Source organism: Brassica oleracea, chromosome C2 (genome assembly GCF_000695525.1).
Source record: "Brassica oleracea var. oleracea cultivar TO1000 chromosome C2, BOL, whole genome shotgun sequence".
In the NCBI taxonomy this organism is placed as follows: domain Eukaryota; kingdom Viridiplantae; phylum Streptophyta; class Magnoliopsida; order Brassicales; family Brassicaceae; genus Brassica; species Brassica oleracea.
In genome coordinates this window covers 8990315-8996169 of record NC_027749.1, presented here as the reverse complement: position 1 = coordinate 8996169, position 5855 = coordinate 8990315, and positions in this window count along the sequence as shown.

Here is a 5855-nt window from a genome sequence, read left to right as displayed (position 1 = left end):
CATTTTCAAAATTTATCAAATCATCCAAACAGTACTCAAAGCAAAAATGTGTTGTGCAGTTGTTGATTTAAAGTTGTCAAACCTTTGATTAACGAAGCATTCACACCATTATAATACTTTATATAGTTGCGTAAAAGTATCTCGATCTAAGGATGTTAGATCATGAATGAAGTAAATATACAAAATATTTACCGTTTTTTTAAATTTAGATATTAGTATAAATGTTTCAAGAAAATAAGATATTAGTATAAATGAAATGAAATAACTATAAAAATTCATTGCTAAATTTTATATCATAACCAGTTACATATTGTCATAGCTAAAATACTAAAATGTAAAATTTCATTTTCAAATTTTTTTTAATGATGAGATAATTTTTGTCTAATCAGAATAACAAAACAAATAATTAAAGTTAATACTATTTTAATTGATAATAAAATTATATTCCTAATTTTTCAATATAATTAAAATATTTTTGTTTCATTCATTTGGACGGGCGAGTTACTCCCTATATATATATAGGTAATGCATTAATGGTCCAAAGACACACTTGAGGGATGGCAACAATATTTGATAGGATCGCAATCCTCTCAATATATACCTCTCAGTAGTTAGTACCTATTAGTAGGTTTGACTTAATGTTTTGTTTGATTCTTAAGTAATACTAATAAATATAGTAAATTAATTAGAATAAACAAATATATTATTCGCCTTTATTTTAGTTTAGTTATTATTGTTGTCAATAAAAAAACCAAATATATTCTTCTTTTCTGTAGTAATACTAATAAATATAATAAATTAATTAGAATAAACAGAAAAGTCATCCCCTTGCAAGTACCAAAGATCTTGATTTCTTGTCATTAAAAAAAAACTCATCTAGTGAAGTAGGAGAAGAATTAAAGCATGACATTATCAACTCTGATGTCGTATCTTCCTTGTTCACGGAACATATCCTTCTAACAAATTGCCATTTTTAATACAGGAAAGTTATACAAATGTTGTGTTATAATCATTGGACTCATGGACTTAATAAATGGTATGTTATCCATCCACATTCAAAATGAATATTAGATTGATTAGATGTTAGTATATATGTTACAGTTGGTTTCGAGTAAAGTTTTGTAACCTAAATTATGGTTAATAGGTGATGGTATGATGTATATATACCAGCTAATACGGAAGCGAATTAAGTAAAGTGTGTATAAGACTCAGGATAAAAGTGTGTATAAGACTAATTATACATAATATACATAATATGTCTGATGAGTTCATTATAATTAAGGATTGAGTTCTGGAAATTAGTCGTCTTAGTAGCTAGTAATATATATTTTTTTAAATATTACTAGCTACTAAGACGACTAATTTCCAGAACTCAACCCTTAATTAGCTAGTAATATAAGTTAAGTGTAAGGTCAAGATACGTGACATCATTTAAGAAACCATTACATATACGGTTTGTTCTTTTAATTATGCCAGCTTAAGTCTTAATGCAACACCTAACACGCGTTAATGACTTGCTTCATGTATATGGTCAAACTCACACGTACACTCCCATACGTGTAAGTGTAACATTTATATTTTCTTTTCCTTAAATGAAATTAGATGAACCAATATGATTGCATATTATAAATGAATTATAATTTCAAAAAGCTGTATCCATATAAAATATAAAATAGAGTATAACTGTATAAGAATTAGTTACCGACGTGTTGGTGGTCCAGTGGTCTAGTGTAAGGAGTTGGGTTTTTTCTGTACCCCAAATTCAAAAAAGAATTATACAATTTTAGTTAAAAAATTTAAAGATTAAATTCAGACTTATGAAAAAATTTAGTCTGAGGCAGTATAATAAAAATTATAATAACAATTTACCGTCTCAGTGCAAAGGGGATGGCGTACGGTATTGTGTTAGTCAACCCAAGTGACGTGATGATGATTACAATTTTCCTTGGATTAGTTTTTGTTGGTAAAAAGACAAGAATTTTTTTTTTTGAGCAACAAACATACTTATATTAGGAATTGGGTTCAAGCCCAAGCAGATTTCATATTACAAGTGTAGATTTTGCCACTAAATCTTCAGGTCTGTTAAGGGTTCTTGGAACAAAAGAGAAATAAACAAAGCTGAAAGAAGATGAAAGGGTTTCGAAGTCCGAGAGAATTTCGTAGAGATTCTTTGGTTTTGATGTCGAAACGATGGCTTTGATTAGCCCAAGGGAGTCTGAACGTAGCCAGATTTTGTTGTAGCCAAGCTGAATGGCGTGTGAAAGCGCAGCACAGACCGCAAGAGCTTCTGCTTGGAGAGTAGATTGGATCCAAGCGTGCGATTCGGAGCCCTGTTGCAATTGGGAGTCTTGAGCTGTGAAGATCCACCCAAGCCCCGCCGCTTTTGTGATCGGGTCTCAAGCTGCATCTGTGTTGCACACGATCGCATCAGGGGGAATCGAAATCACCGGAGATTGAGGTATCGAGGTGGGGGTGACTTGGGTACTAGAGAGGTCTCATTGGGCCCTTGTCCATTCTTTGCATTTGAGAGAGCTCTGGAGATCACATCCATCGGAGTTGAAGATCGTGATTCGAAGATTCGTTGATTTCGGGCCGTCCATATTGTCCAAGTGATCCAGAAAAAGATGTCTCCCGTGACTCCAGTCGGTGGTAAGCAGGTCCAAAGAGATGAGACTTCCAGCGCCGTGACGAAGCCTGTGCATGATGCATAGTCGAATCGAGTTTTTATCGGAGCCAAATCTCATATTTGGGTAGCAAAAGGGCAGTGGAGGAAGATGTGATCTATGGATTCGTATTCCCCGCAGTGGGGGCAGTTAGCGATGTGTGGTACTCCTCTCCTCTGCAGGTTATCACCAGTGGGAATGGCGTCATGGAGGATCTTCCATATCAGAAGCTTCTGCTTTGGCGGGCATTTAACGTTCCATATTATCTTATTCCAGTTTAGGGATGCTGTAGCTATCGGCAAGACTGGCTTGTTTGGGTTACTCTCTGAAGTTGCAGCGTAGCCCGACCGTGCTGAGTACGTTCCTGATGCTGCTGGGTACCACACATAGGAGTCTGGCGCTCCAGTCTCGCTTGGTTTAATAGCCATGATTTCCTTTACAAGGTCTGGGAGAAGAGCTATGATCTTTGTGATGTTCCAAACACCAGAACCTCTTAACAGCAGATCGGAGACAGCAAGGTCACTCATATCTTCCTGTAGTGGGCCGTGGGGGTAGATTGGAGCTTCAGATGAGATCCATGGTTCTCCCCAAATCCTGGTTGTTTCTCCATTACCAATCACTCTTACTAGGTGTTCGACAAGAAGGTCTCTTCCCGCAAGAATACCTCTCCAGCCATGAGATATTAACTTGTTAGGCTCCGCACGAAGGATGCTTGCATTATGGCAGTACTTGCCCAAGTGTACCCGTGCTAGCAAGCAGTTTGGTTGGGTGAGGATCCTCCATGGGATTTTCGCAAGCAAGGCGGTATTAAACCGCTGAATTTCTTTGAGTCCAAGGCCTCCTGAACCTTTAGGTAGAGTCATTTTATCCCATGAGACCCAACTTATCTTTTTCTTCCCGTCGTTTGAGTCCCACCAGAATCGAGTCATAACCGCTTGAATCTTCTTACACAGGCTTACTGGTATTTGGAAGCAAGACATGGGGAAGGTTGGAATAGCGAAGAGTACTGACTTAAGAAGAGTGAGTTTGCCTGCTGTAGATAGGCATCTGGAAGACCAGGAGATCGCACGTTGGTGCATTCTATCTACAATGGAGGAAAAAATGTCATTTTTCTTGCGGCCGAAATGCTCAGGTAATCCTAGATATTTACCAACTCCGCCCTCTTTTTCAATGTTTAGGATCTGTTTCACACTCGCTTTAACCGCTGCCCCTGTTTTTGATGAGAAGGTAAGCGAGGACTTCAGGGTGTTGATTTTCTGTCCTGAGGCGGCTTCGTAAGTGTTGAGAAGGGTTTTTAAAGTGTGGCAGCTCCTATCATCAGATCGTATGAAGAACATTGTATCATCAGCGAAAAGTAAGTGGTTTATCCTTGGGCAGTTTGTAGCAATCATGATACCCGTTAGAGTTCCATCTCTTTGTGCTTTTGAGCAGAGTCCTGATAATACTTCACTGCAGAGAATGAAAATATATGGAGAGAGCGGGTCGCCCTGGCGTATTCCTCTTTCTGATATCACTTTACCGAGCACAACTTCGTTGATGAGGAAAGCATAGGAGACAGTGGAGATACATTGTAAGACCCAGGTAACCCATTTTTCGTGGAAACCTAGTCTTTGTAAAACTTCCTTTATAAAGCTCCACTCTAATCTGTCTTATGCCTTGCTCATATCGGTTTTAACCGCCATATAGCAATGTTTTTCTGCTGCAGATGTCTTGAGGTAGTGGAGGTTCTCGTGCGTGATCAAGACGTTATCAGATATAGCTCGACCAGGTATGAAAGCAGACTGATTCTCAGATATTATCTCCTTTCAGTCGTAGTGCTAGGATTTTTGAAATTACCTTGTAATATACATTACATAGGGCAATAGGCCGGTAATCGGATACCAAGTTTGGACTCTTTATCTTGGGAATAAGCCTGATATTTGTCGCATTGATTGTCGATGGTAGTTCCCCTGAGGTGAAGAAAGACTGAATTTCTCGTATTATTGCAGGTCCCACTGCTTCCCAGTTTGACTGGAAGAAATTTGCAGAGAAACCATCTGGCCCTGGGGCTTTGTCGGGGTGAATGGAGAACATTGCTTGTCTGATTTCCGCTGCTGAGGGGATCTGGATCAACTGGTTATTCATTTTCTCAGTAACTTTGCAGCCCAAGGCATTGTTTACCGTCGAGGCGCAGTTGTTGTTTGTCGAGGTAAATATCTCTTTGAAGTATGTGGCTATAGTTTCCACAATTTGAGCCTCTTCATAAAAAAATTGTCCATTACTATCCTTCAGTACTGATAGCCTGTTGCGTGCCCTTCTCCCTTTGGTTGCAGCGTGGAAGTATGCAGTGTTCTTGTCTCCTAAGGTGAGCCACAGCTGTCGGCTCCTCTGCTTCCAGTACTCCTCCTCCTTGCGGTATGCTTGCAGCAGGGCTGTATTTAGGGATGAGATGATGCTATCATCAGCAATTTGGGCAGAGAGATCTACGTCTAGGGAGTCCCTAAGTCTCTCAATTATTTTCCGACTATTGAGATACTGTGACCTGCTCCATTCCGCAATGGCTCTTCTGCAGTGTGAGATCCTCACTGAAACTTGTGCTTCAGGATGCGAGTTTCAGGTAGCTTGCACTAGCTCTTTGACTTGATCATTTGTACGAAGCCTTCTATCATATCTGAACACTTTGGGTGGCTTCTTCTTTGTAGGATCAAATATGGTTAGTAGTGGTCTATGGTCAGAACTTTCCAGTCTCAGGTAGTGGCACCTGCTGAGTGGGAATAGGTCCACCCAGTCACTGTTTGCAACCGTTTGATCTAGTCTGCACTGGACCACATGCTTATTGCGTTTTCCCCTCCATGACAAGAAGTTTCCAGTGTGTTGGAGGTCAAAAAGATCACCCTGGGAAATGAAGCTTCTAAAAGGTATGAAACTATTCTCAGATCTGTGAGGCCCTCCCACCTTCTCTGCATTCTCAATGATTTCGTTAAAATCACTTGTTAGGAGCCACAGCCCAGGTCTCATTGTTAAGAAAGTTGCTAACGTGTCCCACACTCCTTGTCGGTTGCTTACGTCAGGTGCTCCATATGTGAAGGTGCAATTAAACTCTTGGCCTTTTACTTTGGTGATAGTGTCAATGTAGTTATGACTTGAGCTGATAATCTTGATCTCTATGTGATTGTTCCAGAACAGGGCTAGGCCACCGCCCCCATGCCCGTG